Below are 17166 nucleotides of genomic sequence, written 5' to 3'. Positions count from 1 at the left end.
TCCATCAGCGCTTGGCAACCGGTGTTGGTTTGTTTAAGTCCACCTATATTAGCGGCTCGGCAAAAGAAAACTATAAAATAAGTACCAGGTTAAAGAAATTAGTGCCAAGGGTGATTTGTTCGATTAAACCTTTCAAGGTAATGCCCCAGCATGGCCACAGTCAAATGACGACTGCAGTAAGTAAACATATATATATATATATATATGTAATGATTAAGTCTTCGAGACCGAAGTCTGTGGGTCACTTCCCGGCAAATCAGGATCCACCCCAAAACAACTCCAACCGGTAATTCTTCATCGAGGTCGACCTCGGCGGAATAACAGCTCCGGACTTCAAGAACTAGAAAAAAATGCCATTAAACATTTTATTCGGCGCGCTAATGATTCTGCAGCCAACTCAACTTTTTTTAAATATAATGAGCGAAACCCTTGTTGTTCTAACTGGAAGTATCACTGTGGAAAACATCACACTTGATGTATTTGATGGAATGTTATATAGTTATGAAGTTGGGTGGGGTTGTGTGTGTGTGTGTACGCGTGCGTCTCCATGTGCAGGTATGTGTTGGTGTCTGTGTGCGTGTTTGTGTATATAAATAGACAAATATGGGCACACACACACATACACACAAACACGTATATACATGGGGTTAATATGTGCTGCTCAAATGGCAATCATTGTCATATGCATATATATGTATATATATATATATATATATATACGCGAGAAAGAAGCAACAAGAATGGATAGGTTTTTAGTACGATCGTTTCATACAAGGACAGGTTTTATTAAAAGTTGTAAAGATTACAGCATATAAACGAGTCCCGTACTCATCAGCTAAAATACATGTAAGTTCTCTAGACATCCTAGTGTTTGAGGCTATACTCATGAAGTAATGTAGATAATTAAACAGATTTCTAAAGTTCATTAAATTACGTCATAAAGCTGGTACCACCACACTTTCAAACAAAATCTGGGAACTCAAAAATAATAACAAAAATTATACCCTTAATTGGGAAATAGTTAGGAGAGCAATTCCGTATAAAAATAGTAGGGTTGGTTGTCAACTATGCTCCATGGAGACGTACGAAATTCTAAAGCATAGTAAACATAGAAACTTATTGAATAACCATATCGAACTAGGTCAAGTTTGTGTCCACGCTAAATTGAAGACTTTAAAATATTTTAAATGATTGGAATATTCATAACTAGATAGATAGATATAACTTGATTTCTACTAGTATAGCACTGCTTTAAGTAGATAACTAAGAGTTCTCACATTACAGTTATCTTTATCTTTTTCCTTATATCTGCATCAGTTTTTTGAGAACAGGGAAATGAATAGTACTTATTCGCTACTTAATTGAGGCTTTATTTAATTTCAAACTCACAATTTTTAAATTCTTAATTTTAAATCTTAATTGTAATATTTAATTTTAATTCCTAACTTAATCTAATTTAAATAGCATAACTCTAATAAATTATAATTAGTTACTGTAGCCGCCCCATAATTCTATTTCATAATTAAATAAATAAGGCTATTCCTCGTGATAATATGATTATCTTCATTAGGATAGACAATCCCCTAACACCTTGTAAATGATCTTATAAGATTTGACCTGTAGTCAGTCAATGTATGAATAATAACGACAACTCCTTAAGACAATAAAATGAATAAATTAAATAAGTAAATTTTTAATGACTTTTTGATAAGATTATACTTAGATTTTCCTAATGTATTTTCTGGTGATTTTAGCTTCTGACCCCTTAACCCCTGACTGTGTTATCTCTTTAGATTCTCTTTAAACTCATAGCTGATTTCAACAGCAATAAATTAACGGTTTACTGGTCAAAGAATAATATTCCCCTCTAATTCCTAGATGCCTGTTGATTAAAACCAGACTTACAGTCTACTAGCTCTTCTGTATAACTAGAACCCCCTTTTTTTCTTTTTCTTTTTTTCCCTTCTTTCCCATCTTTTCTCTTTTCTCTTCTTTCTTTTTTCTTCTTCTTATTCTCTGTTTCCTTTTCTCTTCTCTTTTAGTCCCCCTTTCCCCCCCCTTTTTTGCTCCCTCCTCCATTATTTTCTCTCTTTTCTTCTATTCCCTTCTCTATTCTTGGCCGATCTAGTAAGCCCTTCAGCCTTTAAGAGTTAAATAGCTACAGCCTCTTGTGAATAGCAGTAATGTGATTAATATGGCAAACACCTAATCATATAACAAGGATTGGTACCTACCTCATTGTGTTCAACCTTGTAAAATTTATCGCCTGTGAATATGAAATTCATCTCCATTTCTCTGGAAATTTACATCTACACCATTGGAATCTGTGCATATATACAAAGGATTAATTCACCCTCTCTGTAATGCTAATAACAATGGATAAATTTGTCTTCTGTGAGTATATAATCCCTCATCATATCTATGGAAATTCATATGGATTAGGTCACCTTCTCTGTGATGCTATCAAAACTTTTTTAAAATTCTGTGATAAGACTATACATCATCTTTAAAGAACTTTAATGAACTTTAGAAATCTGTTTAATTATCTACATTACTTCATGAGTATAGCCTCAAACACTAGGATGTCTAGAGAACTTACATGTATTTTAGCTGATGAGTACGGGACTCGTTTATATGCTGTAATCTTTACAACTTTTAATAAAACCTGTCCTTGTATGAAACGATCGTACTAAAAACCTATCCATTCTTGTTGCTTCTTTCTCGCTTATAATCACCCCACATTACTGTATTGTTAAATCAGTATGGTTTTTTTTGGTGCATCTAAGTTAGGTACCATATTCAAGTAAATTTTTTTAAATTAACTTGAATCTTTATTACTCTTTGTATATATATATATATATATATATGTATATATATATATATATATATATATATATATATGTATATTATATATATGTATGTATATAAATATATGTATATATATATGTATATATACATACATATATATATATATATATATATATATATGTATATACTCATATATATATAGACGTACATTCAATAAATATGTTATATGTACATATATATTTACGCGTACATACATTCACACGAACACACACACATACACACGTACAGATATGCACAGTTACTTGTTCGTTGCCTAGCAATATCAAACTAATTATAATATGGCCCTCCTTTTATCTGTGTTTGTACTAAACAGAAATAACAAACACTCACTAGCAGCAAAACAATTAGAAATCGCCGAGAAATCTGAAACAGAAGATGAAAAGAGAAGGATCAGAGGGGGGCAGGTGGGGCCTTATAAATTTGTTTTGCAGAGTTGAAAGTTTATAACAACAGCCACAGCCTACAAGAACAATGATGGTGGTGACAAAAATAAAATAAAATAAAATGAAATGAAACTCTGCATTGGACGATTAAAGAGGTAAAAAAAAAAGTCTTAACATGTGTTTGTGGTTGGGTTTGGCAGAAACGTTAGCACGCCGGGCGAAATGCGTAGCCGTATTTCGTCTGCCGTTACGTTCTGAGTTCAAATTCCGCCGAGGTTGACTTTGCCTTTCATCCTTTCGGGGTCGATAAATTAAGTACCAGTTACGCACTGGGGTCGATGTAATCGACTTAATCCGTTTGTCCCCTCCGTGTTTAGCCCCTTGTGGGTAGTAAAGAAATATACATTAAAGATAATCAGTAACAAAATGATTCTCGTTTCAAATAAGATTTACTGGGTGATAGGGAAATATTTTTCTTTGATTCAAGATCTTTCCGTCTGCGATTGTTGTTTTCTGGAAATAAATAAATGTATGAGAATGTGAACTTGTTGGCGTAGGAAAATTGAATTTTTCGGAAATTTAATTCAGCGACATCTTCTGTTTGTCTGTTTATCTATCTATCTATCGGTCCTTTGTCTGTTCCTACGCTGATATGTGTCCATGGTTGTGTCTATGAACAAGAAGTATACCTTAACTAACTACAAACCCTTTTAGCTGTAAGACATGTATGGAACAACTAGGTTTTGTATTTGGTTTGCAAGATTCTTGATTAAGCTGCTTAAATAACTGACCAATTGACGAATAATATCAAAGAAAAGAAATTGAACCAGTGCATGTGTTTATTGTTAGCGTAATAACCTTCCCGAAATACAACAAGAACATGCAGGGAAATGAAGCAACAAGAAATGTAAAGAATAGATCTTCATTCAACATACCCTGTATGCGTTAGAAAAACTCTCCTGGATCAAAATATAGCTGAGCCTCTGTGAAGCAAACTTCAGCCAACTTAATCTATAATAACATTCATGTCAAAAATCGACCCCTCTACCGGATCTTTTCTGATCACATAACTAAGGATTGAATTAAATCGATCTCATCCTCATCCCTAAGTCACACATGTGAAACGTGCTGATTAAATAAGCATCGTTAAAATATTTGGCATCAATCTTATTGATTATATCGCCAAACTACCCTCTTCCTGGTCCTGCGCTTAGTAAAACAAAATCAATTATAAGAAGCCAAGTAAAGAATGTTGACAAGAAATTCGTTCAGCTGTAATTCCAAAATCAAATTTTTCAAATATTTTGACAACGTTTAAAGAAACTATCCAACTGGAATCCGAAGGAACTTGTGGTCGTCGGCTTTGGCAAAAACAAAAAAAAAAGTGTAAACGAACATATTGTAAGCGATTACATAGCAAATAACACGAGAAGACAAAACAGAGATGCCAAAAAATACTACCGAGCTACCATCAACCCTACCAAGGAAATCCCATTAATATTTAAGAAGTTACCCTCACATTTTTTTCTGACAAGAAACGAATTGATAATTCAAAATATGTGTTGTTTTTACAATCATGTCTGATTATGTAAATAACAGCCAGATAGACTAGAAGGCATGCACTAGCTCCGAACAATTTCATTTACCCCATTTAATACTCTTTCACCACCCATAAAGGGAATGTGGTTGATCATCCATTAATAGATGCTTGAACAACGATTTGTTTTTGTATTTGAATTTCATTATCTTTCTGCCTCTTTCATTCTCTCCCAATATTTTTGCAGAAGGCTCCCCTTATCTTTGATCTCTCATCTCCTGCCATGTTTAAAATTAATATTTTCTTCTTCGAGTTATTTGCTTTATCGTTATTATGTAGGATAACTTAAATAATAATTCTTTATGACAATGTCAGTTCACTTAACCACTATCTTTGTATCAGTTTGCTGCTGCAATACTTGACAGTCAATCCATCTTTTTTCTGCAACTCTGTCTTTTTCGATATATATATATATATATATTATATATATATATATATATATATGAATGTAGTGTATATATATATATATATATATATATATATATATATATATATATATATGCATGTATGTATATGTGTAAATATCTTAAATATATTGTATATATGTGTACATATATAACGAAAAACACGGTTAAGTGATATATACATAATATATATATATATATATGTGGTGTGTGTGTATGTATACACACACCACACACACACACACACACACACAACACACACCTATATAATATATATATATATATATATATATATAATGAAGTTTGATATAAAAAAACGTTAAATAGCAATATCAGGATCTATAAATACATTTTTATTAGTAGCACATTTGACGTGGGTGAATGGTTCCTACTTTCAGCTTTGCTTGCAGGCTTTTTAATAGTCGATATTGAGGATGATAATAATTGATATAGCTACGTAGTTATGGCTTTTATCCGACTATCTCTTGCAATATGTCAAAGCGATTTGTCAGTCGGCATTGTAGCTCTACTCTTGCCAGATAGAGACTTCGTTGTATTCGTCTTGATTTTAAACTGTGTATATATTGTCTAATGGATGTAACCATCTGCTACTGGGTGAGTTAAGAGGAAGGCTGCTTATCAATAGTCGATAAGAAACTGCTAGAAACACCAACCAAACTTCCCTCGAATCAAGCCCTACAATCTTTAAAAGAAAGAAAAGACACGCTGGGTTTTTTGGGAAGGTGCGTGGCTTAGAGGTTAGGGTGTTGCACTCAAGATCGTGGACTGGGCGGTGCATTGTGTCTTAAGCAAAACGTCTCATTTCACATTGTTCCAGTCCATTCAGCCGTAAATAAGTAACCCTACGACGGACTGGCATCCTATTCAAAGGGAATGTTATGGTCTCAGTTACTTCTGTGTCATGGAAACCGAGTATTAGTCGAAAACAGTAATGCCCAATTTCCAGTGGATCATGTAATTCTAGTGACGCTATACCTGAAAATACGACAGGATGTTCATGGTCGAAAATCGTATGATCACAGGTCTGCTCAATCAAGATTAACTTGGAGGTGAATAACAGCAACAACCTTGTACTACCTCCAGAGAAGTTAATGTATTCCATCTTTGTGATGACGAGATTGCGAGAAATATTTTGATGAAGTAGCTCTTGGAGTTGGTTGTGCAGTAGGAATCTGTCATTAATTTTCTTGATTTAATTAGAGATCATTAAATGAGAGATTTAATTGATACATTAGACGAGGAACTGTATTATAGGGCGAAGTCGTGGAGGAGATAATTGGCGACAAATCCTATCCCCGACGGTCTTTCACGGATGACGTGGGTACAGAGGGGAAAGTTTCATATCGATTAGATGTATGGGAGATATTCAGCAGAAAGTCAGCGCGACGTTGCAGTACAGTTTAAGATATTGAAGATTGAAAGCCTACGTCGATAGCTTGTCGCAATGCACAGCACAAGAGGTAAAAGGCTCCTAACAGTGTTCACTAAGAGACACGAGTGATATTGAGTGGTTGCAAGAAAGAAAAATCTCACGAACAGGATGGTTTGTACAATGAAATATACATATGAACATGCAAGTTTTTATTGTTTTATTGTTTTGGTTGAAGTGTACCTTATTTGGCACTGCTCCGCTACTATACTTAGCTGTAAGGGAATGGAAAGAAGTTCTACTACTGTGGAAGCATATGACCATGACAATAACATTTAGACTTGTTACTTTTAATGCAGTGAGATGGTAGAATCGTGAGCACGCTGGACAAGTGCTTAGCGACATATCTTCCTGCTTTACGTTTCTGTGTTCAAATTCCGCCTTTTATTCTTTAGAGGTCGATAAAGTTGAGCATTGGGGGCGATGTAGTCGATTAGCGCCCTCCTCCAAGAGGTACTTACTAATAAGTTGGTACTTATTTCTAATAATTTTGTCGGATCTGTGCAAATATTTGTAGCCTGATAAGTTGTATACATCTGAAGGTCCACCTCGCATTATAAATGGTTTGGCTTGGATCTCGTTTCGATGAAGTTTTGAAAATTTAAATCAGTCGAGGAACATTCCACTGAGTCGAAATGAATGTTCTCTTATAATGTTGCCAGATGTGATCTTGTTTTCAGGGACGAGGTGTTACACCATGGTTAGTGTCCAAGATAATAATTCCACTTCTCGGAACGACATTACGTTTTCGGTCAGTTAAGGGTTTCCGTCCACCACCTTTTAAAATTTGTGTTGTAATTCTTAACGTCGGGTTGTTATAACGCACACTTCGGTATAGCAGTATAATTATTAGACCAATAAGGACACGACTACCTAAAAACGTCTTCTTCGTATTCTGTCTCTCTCTATACTGACTGACGCCATCTTAATTATAGTGACAAGTACATACCACTCGTCACGTAGGAGGGTGTACCATTATTACTGTTTTCGTCTCAACATCTCCTCATTTAAGTTTTTCTTTATTTTAGGATTCTCATTTTATTTCTTTTATCGGAAATAATTTTTATATCACCCCACCTCCCCTTTTTTAGCTTTTTTTCTTAGTTAAACATTTAATATTTTTTCGTTTGGCATCCACTTCCAGGAACTCCTCACATTTTCTTTTTCTTACATTTGTGCGCCTGGATTCAATCACCTGTAGTGGCGTTGGTACTTGAAAAGTATCATACAACTATTCCATTGGTTCTTCCATTCTCTTGGATTCGCTCTCAATGAATCTTTTCTTCAGTTGGTTTATGTGTCTCTTGTATAGCATTTTTCCTATGCGTTTGATAATCACGCCATCTTCCCAACTATGTTTTCCGTTCTTATATGCCCTCACAAATACCTTTTTCACCAATTTTGAAAGATCTTGCTGTATTTTCCATGGCAAATTTTCGTTTCTTGTCAGGTAGCAATTTGTCGAAGACTGATTTTACTTTCCTCACAAACATCAGCTCTGCTGGTGATATATCTGCTGGTGTATTTGGATTTGGTGTCACACGGTATACTCTTAAGAATTGTTATAGAGCTAGCTCATCCGTGACTTCCTTATTCGACTTTCTTAGGGCTCTCTTGAACTATTCGACAAAGCGTTCTGCGTGTCCGTTTAGAGAACTTTTTAAATTCAAAAGACAAATTGCGTTTCATTGTCCACGTCTGGGATGTCAAATTTCGCAAACAGCTCAGGTAAAAAATTTGTCACAGTTGAAGAGGTTGGTTTTTTACACTTAAAAATTTCTGGCAATTTAGAGAAATTATCAGCTACCACTAAGTAGTATGAACCGTTTAAAGGACCAGTGAAACCGATGTGTAGTCTACGGAACATCTACTTTTGGCCAAGGTTCACTTTTTATAGTGGGTAATTTTGCCGCGAATGGTACATTCCATTTATGCTTAAGTATAGGTGTTGCACTTTGTTTTACTGCAATTTTTGCCTTTGTTTTCGTGCAACAGCCCAATTACTCCGAGAAAACAGCTGGAAATAAATGTTTTATTTCTTATTTCAATTCCTCGGCTTCATTCGAACCTTCGTCTGAACCGACTATATTCTCACACAAATAACTTATAGGCGTATTCCACAATTTGAACTCTGCGCCGAATAGATTAACTGAATTTTTTAACACATATTTTTGCCGTTTTTGTTTGGTCACGAAATGTTACATTACACACAAATTCACCGACAAAATCTTTTACCCGTAACAGCATGTGCTACTGTTGTAAGTTTACTTAATTTCGGCTCACCGATATACTTCCAAATTTTTTCGTTCACAATGGTAATATCACTTCCAGTGTCTAACTGTATTTTTACTCTTATATTTTTAATTTTCACCTTTACGAATTTTCTCTGTTACATTACCATTTTCTTTCGACGACATACTGTTTATTCTTTTTTCATTGCTCCAACGTTTTGTCATCTTGGTTTTACAGTGCGTTTTTATGGATCCAATATTTCCAAACCGGAAGCATTCTACTTTCTTAAATGGATAGTTTTTCCTCTGGTGTAGACCTCCACATGCAAAACATGTTTTTTTCCCCTAATTCTTGTCCTGTTTGTACTGTATTTTAGTACAGACTTAATTTCTATTCTGCCTGTTTCGCACTTGTTTCACTTGGGAGCAATCATTATGTTCACTTTTCTCTGTGACGTGTCTTAAATTTACTATTCCTTCACACTCTTCTGACACTTGTTGTAAGGTTACAGTTTGGCTTTGTTCCAGCTTAGCGAGAATTCTTGTTCTTACTTCTGCGCCTTTCTCTGCAGTTAGACCTTGAGTAAATGTCGGGCACTTGAACATATCTGGCGTTAATTCGTCCAGCTTGAATGTTTCACATTCCCTGTTAACTTTACCAGCATATGTGATGTAATTCTCCTCGCTGTTCTTTTCTGGGTTCAAACATTTCTAACGTGTATTTAACGAGGAGCTTTTCTCGCTAAAACTTTTACACAATATGTCTATTGTATCTTTAAAGTTTATGTCAGAAGGTTTTTTTTCGGGAATACATAATTGCTGTAACGCTCATGTTCTCCTGCTGCCAGTTTTCTTAAGATTAAGCGCGTTTTCGTATCGTCGTCCCAATCTTTGCACTCTTTATTGAAGATTTTTTCGTATCTTCTATAGTAAGCCTCGAAGGTAACTCCTTCCCCTTGTTCGTACTTAAATATTGTTATACGCAACATAATCTGTCTATAATTTGATATTGTACTTTTATGTAGTATTTTGTGGATAAGCAAGAGCTTATCTTGTACAACAATATATTTTAAAGTTAGTGTTATTTAACTCAGATACTAAATGTATAAAACTTCGCAACTTTCTTTCATCATATAAGTACATGTTTGTTCAGTGAAGCCAGATTCCCTTCATCTAGCTAAATTTCCAGAGATCAGAATCAAAGCCATGGACAAACTGAATTCCTCATGAACTACCATCTTGAAGTTAAAAATAGTAAGCGATTCTATTGCAAGTGATACCATACAATATAGTTGAGGTATATTTCAAGACGACATTCTCTCTGTGATGTTGCTTGTACTTCCAGTAGGCCTCTTGTTCGTTTTTGCTGAGGAAATCTGAAGGATTTATGATTACTTCATACAAAGTAATACAAAACGAACAACCCCAGCCCCACAAAAGAAACTCATGCCTAATTTTTATATAAATTTGTATTATCCGATATTATTGCAATATATTTTATATGTATGGGGGTGAGCGTGAGTAGTAGTAACAAAAAGTCATTATCATTATTATTATTGTTTTACTTCTCAGAGGGCTTGGTCTTGTTTGCTCTGATTGATTCTGTCAGAGCGGACAGCAGCCTGTTGTCAGAGGTCTTACAGGATCTCTTTCCGCACATTATAAGCTTAGATACTTGGTTGTTAATTATCACGGGAGACTTTCAACATCCAAGTACCAATCTCAAAATCCTGGTTGTCCCCAGCAGAGCAGTTTTGGGGGCTTGCTCTTTTCGCATGTCAATTACTATTTCTCTGACATATTTCTCGAACTTGGTTGTTAGTACTCCAAGTGCTCCTACAACTACTGGAATGACAAACACTCTCCTCATAGTCCACATTCTTGCAATTTCCTCTTTTAGCAGGCTGAACTTTTCAATCTTTTCTTGTTCTTTGTTACTTATGCATGCATCCTCAGGTGTTGCAATATCTATAATCTTGGTTTCCTTTTTTCCTTTATCTACCACAACAATATCTGGTCTCCGAGCATCGATTAGGGAGTCACATTGGATTGTAAAATCCCACAGTATCTTATATTCATTGTTGTTGTTGTTGTTGCTGTTATTATTAGTATTATATAACGGCTCAATATTTTGTAGATTGAGACAAATTTCTACAGCATTACCTGCTACACTTTCGTGTTGCTGGGGTGTATACAGCATCGTGTGTTCTTTTATGCTGTTGGCAGTGTGCAAACTCTTCCCGGTACTGTATTATGTTAGTTTTGTTTTTCTTTTGAGATGTGGTGAAGTCTTTTGCTGTATCACTGCTTGTATTGTATGGTGAGTGTGTAATGCTTTAGTGTTCTGGCTTGTTGGTGGAAGTTTATTTCACTGGGTAAATGTTGTATACGATGTGTCTTGTATTTGTGGGTTGTTTTGTTTAGGTTATATTATTGGATTGATAGTGTCTTGCGCACGATGGGCAAAATGCTTTGCGGCATTTCGTCTGTCCTTACGTTCTGAGTTCTAATTACGCCGAGGTCGACTTTGACTCTCATCCTTTCGGCAAAAGCAAATATTTCGCAATTTTCTGTAATTATTTAAAGATGGCTGATAAAGAAGCCATCATAATGTTCGACAAAGAAACGCACTACTCGTCGGAAAAGCTGAGAACGAAGAAAGAAGTGAGAATATGAATATCGAATAGCCTAACACTGAGGTGAAAAATGTATCGTCTCTAAGCAACGCCAAAACTTTCGGTGTTGACAACGAGAACAACAACAGCAACAGCAGCAGCAGCAATAAGAAGAAGAAGAAGAAGATATATAATTTATAATTTGGGTACAAGATATGACACAGCATTGCTAGAAATTACAGTCCAAACTGCTCAAGAACCACAGTAAATCACTCATACACACTGGTGACTTGGAGGAAACGAGTATATAAAATGCCAACTTACCATAGCGAGTAAAAATCGCAAATGAGTTTGCAGACGTACTCATATCACGTGATTTGTAACCCTGTGATAAACACTTAGTCCTCCTCAGTGAGTATTACTGCCGAGCGCTAAATATACTCGCGTCACCATGTGTGTATTGACCATATGAATGCAGTGGCAATTAAAAATGATCGAAGTGAATAAAATTATAAAAATATATAACGATATTATTATTAATAAAAAAATAATAATATAAGTGGCTAGCAAGTATAAAAATAGCCGAAAATGTAAAATGATTAATTCATAATCAGGGTACAAGACAGTACACAGTATTGCTTGAAATAAGAGTCCAAAACGGCTGGAGAATCAGAGTAAATTTGTGATTTTTACTCGCAACGTTAAGTTGGCTTTTTATATAATTTTTCCTCCAATCCACCCGTGGGTATAAGTCGTTTACTGTGGTTCTTGTAACCTGATTATAAATTAATAATTTTACCTTTTTGGTTATTTTATACTTGCTAGTTACTTATATTATTATATATATATATAGTATTTAATCATATCAAAGGGAAATGGAATTTAATTAAAATTAAAAACATTCAACTAAAATTTACATTTCCAGTGGTCTAACGCGTAAAAAAATTTTAGTCAAAAAGACTATATATTAGTCATACGATATAGTGTATATTTAAACACATAGAGAATCCACTTATAAGGATTCTACGCGCTAGAAAGAACAGCTAAGTTCTATAACCACAAAAAATTCGGGATAAAATTCGACAGGAATAAATTTGGAAATGAAAAACATTTACCATCTAGTTTCCTGGACTAATTGGTTTCTAATAATCTTTTAGCGAGTCATGGAGAACTCACAAGGCTTGATTTTCTTCAGTAAAATCAAACCGTGTGAGGTTTGAATCAAACCTGCTGAAGAAAATCAAACCTTGTGAGTTCTCCATGACTCGCTAAAAGATGATTAGAAACCAATTGGTCCAGGAAACTAGACGGTAAATGTTTTTCATTTCCAAATTTATTCCTGTTGAATTTTATCCGAATTTTTTGTGGTTATAGAACTTAGCTATTCTTTCTAGCGCGTAGAATTCCTATAAGTGGATTCTCTATGTGTTTAAATATACACTATATCGTATGACGTATATATATATACATACATACTAGAAGAAATACTCGGCGTTGCTCGGGTTAAGAAAATAATGAAATTTTAAAATGCCTTTTTGATATAAAACTAACATGAAACATAAGCTACGCAGGTCTCACCTCCTAGTAACTGAGATATCAACTTTATGGGTTAATAACCCGGTGTTTCCTAGGCTCTTGAAAATAATGAAATTTAAGTATGTCTTTTAAATCTCTAAGCAAAAGGAAACATGGATTATGCTGTTCTGAACAGTTATTAACTGAGGTACCAACTGTATATGTCAATAACATGTTTTGTCCGGTATTCTCACTGTTAAAATTGTTAAAAAAGCAGGTAGTTCTTTGTCTTTGCAATCACTTTCAATTGTCAGTACTTATTTGAAACACGTTTAGCCTGAAAATACATACATTTGAGAAGAACCGCGCTCCGGGCGCTCCTCTTCTATTACTGAATACTTTTAATGAAAATTCTATCAGAGTATCAAAAAAATGTATTGAAACAAACCTGGAAATCAGTCAGTGTAATTATCTAGAGCTTCTAAATATACAATGTTTTGAGTGTGTCTTTTAATTGGTGTATAAATGAAAAGATTTTGGGGACTTCCAACTCGCGAACATATAATTGCCCATGAGAGAAGCAAGGAGAAGCTAGGTAAAGTCTAACAACGTTGAGAAACTGTCCTTGAGATTTGTTTATTGACATAGCAAAAATTAGTTTCACTGGGAACTGGAACCGTTTAGATTCAAAGGGAAGTTCATGTGGGATTAACAAGATCTGTGGAATGAAGTTCCCAGTCGTAATGTTGCCTCTAGGACATGGGGTCGCATCACTTTCACCACCACTCTGGTGCCATTGCACAGACGAGGTGGATCCAGATTCCTGAGCAGCATGCTTGGGACTCTCTTTTTAAGTGTTAAGTGGTGAAGTGGCATCCCAGATGGCTAACCTGGAGCTTCAAATTGCCGCTGGAGACGTTGTGGATTGTCTGGATCAAAGTATACTCGCTGGCCATTCTCTAGATGTATAACTAGATGGATAACAGTTGGATGCTGTTCATGCAGTGGAAAGCTCCAGGTTCAACTACATTGACGGCTTTCTTTGAGCTTTGTTGCACAGATCCATTTGCTTCGACTCTTTTGTACCAAGAAGTCCATCAATATTACTCATGGCAACAGAGAACTAAACAATGGAAGAGACGTGCCATTGGTCAGACTGTTGAAGGGCATCCAAGAATCAAGAGAGTCTCAGCATTGGGAAGGATCTGCACTGTGCATCCCAACAACTTTGAGTGTTAGTCACAACTACTATGTAATGTTAGCTATCATCATACAAGTATAATTACTCACATTGGATTTAAAATAGAAATATTTAGTGTTAATAAATCGAGTTGTGCCAAGAATAATCACATCGGATTTAAATATGAAATATCAAGTGTTAATAAGGCGACTTGTTCCAAAAATATCCGAAATATGTATTGGAAACTCAATGTTCAATATACAGCATCTCATTTAATTAATTGAGAAAAAGGCGTATATTTCCGTGTGAATTTTTTTTCTCATACACACACATTCACATAATTATATATCTTATGTATATGGAACAGATCTGTTGTCAATTGATTAATTAAATGAAAGAAAATGCGTCTATTTTCGTATGAAATCTTTTTCTCACACATGCACTCACATAAATATATATCTTATATATATAAAATAGACCTGTTAACAATTGAAATTCTTTTACGGAAATGAACCTTTACCTACGGATACTCAAATGGAAAGGTATAGAAGATTATGGCATAGAGTGGTCCAACTGTTTGGCCGTCCATAGAGGACACGCGCACACAAATATATATATATATAAAACAGACCTGTTGACATTTGAAAAAAGGCCTCTATCTCCTTGTGGAATCTATTTACACACACACACACACACACACACACCACACACACACACACACACACACACATGCACACACACGCACATACACACACGCACACAATATAATATATATCATATATATAAAACAGACCTGTTGAGGTTTGGAAAAAAGGCGTCTATTGAATGTATTTTCTCATACACACTCACATTAATGCATATCTTAACAGACCTGTTGACATATGAAAAAGAGGCGTGTATCTCCGTGTAGAATTTTTTCAAGCCTAGCCAGGTTTATGGGCCCAGTTTCTCGGTTTCTGTGGCGTATGTGCCCCCCCCCAAGAAACAGGAAGAGAGAGTGAGAGAAAGTTGTGGCGAAAGAGTACAACAGGGGTCGCCACCAGCCCCTGCCGGAGCCTTGTGGAGATTTTAGGTGTTTTCGCTCAATAAACACACACTACGCCCGGTCTGGGAATTAAAACCGCGATCCTCCGACCACGAGTCCGCTGCCCTAACCACTGGGCCATTGCGCCTCCACGTAGAATACATTTACTCACACATAAATATATACTGTATATATGAAGAAGATCTGTTGACATTGGAAAATCTTTTACAGAAATGAACCTATACATACAGATACACAAATAGAAAGCTGGAGAAGAATATAAAAAAATGAAAGTACCTTTAGAAATTCTTTTTTTTTATTAGAAATCGTCACAACTGTAATGATGTACATATACGTGTGTGTAAATAGCTGGTTACTTAGTTACTACGTCAGAACATCAGCCACAGGAAGTTGACATTCACAAAACGATTTGAAGATGTGAAACTTTATGATATATATATAAAGCAATATTATATATTTTTAATAAAAAAAAAATCAAGACCGTATTATTATTTCCCAGGTCAAATTATTCATGTACCCCAAGTACAGTACAGACTGATCCAGAAGTCTGGTCGTACATAAAGGACACACATACAGACAACATATTTTATACAGTAAGATACATACATACATACATACATACATTCATATATACATATATATATATATATATATATATATATATATATATATATATATATATATATATATATATATATATATATATATATATATATATATATATATATATATATATATATATATATATATATATATATATAATATATATATATATATATATATATATATATATATATATATATATATATATTATATATATATATATGTGTGTGTGTGTGGAGGTGCGTGGCTTAGTGGTTAGGGTGTTGAACTCATGATCGTAAGTTTGTGGTTTCGATTCCTGGACCGGACGAAGCGTTGTGTTCTTGAGCAAAACACTTCATTTCACGTTGCTCCAGTCCACTCAGCTGGCAAAAATGAAAATTACCTGCCCTTATGAGCCTGGCATAGCACGAGAATGAATATTTTTTGTGGAGGCGCAATGGCCCAGTGGTTAGGGCAGCGAACTCGTGGTCGGAGGATCGCGGTTTCGATTCCCAGACCGGGCGTTGTGTGTGTTTATTGAGCGAAAACACCTAAAGCTCCACGAGGCTCCGGCAAGGGGTGGTGGCGACCCCTGTTGTACTCTTTCGCCCCAACTTTCTCTCTTTCTTCCTGTTTCTTGAGTAACGCTGCGATGGACTAGCGTCCCGTTCAGCTGGGGGAGAACATATACGCCATAGAAACCGGGAAACCGGGCTTATGAGCCTGGCTAGGCTTGAAAAGGGCGCATAATACACACAACATACACACACACACACACACACACACACACACACCACACATATATATATATATATATATATATATATATATATATTTTCATTTCATAAATGTAAACCCCCGTACTGTCTATCTGCCTTTGTATTGTCCCTCATCCTGGCAAATAAAAGAAATTATAATAATAATAATAATATAATAATAATAATAATTATTATTATTATTATTATTATTATTATTATTATTATTATTATTAATGCCGTAGTGTAGCTTCATTATACTCTCATTTCAACAATGAAAATAACTGCAGTACAAATTGTATATAGAATTAATACCAATCAAACCTTCAATTATTCTGTTCTTCTGCCTAATTTTCTTATTTGTTTCTTTCATTTGTATTATTGTATTGCATTGTGATTATTTATTTTCTGTGGTTATTTTACTAATTTCATTCATTTCGTTAAGAAAGTTGTAAAATTAAATTGTTTAATCACTATTATATGCATTAATAATGATGTTTCGCTGATCAATAATATGTTTATTTAAAAGTTTTCAATG

General features: G+C 34.8%; 1 long non-coding RNA gene across 1 annotated transcript; it reads left to right on the top strand.

Moving 5' to 3' along the window:
• Nucleotides 1-5110: 5110 nt before the first annotated feature.
• On the top strand, nt 5111-10630 carry LOC118762330. The gene is made up of 3 exons (XR_004998079.1): nt 5111-5123; nt 6187-6191; nt 10472-10630. It is a non-coding gene; the product is annotated as an uncharacterized LOC118762330 (long non-coding RNA).
• Nucleotides 10631-17166: the final 6536 nt, after the last annotated feature.

Source organism: Octopus sinensis, linkage group LG2, assembly GCF_006345805.1.
Source record: "Octopus sinensis linkage group LG2, ASM634580v1, whole genome shotgun sequence".
Classification (NCBI taxonomy): Eukaryota; Metazoa; Mollusca; class Cephalopoda; order Octopoda; family Octopodidae; genus Octopus; species Octopus sinensis.
This window is presented reverse-complemented; position numbering and strand designations above follow the sequence as displayed.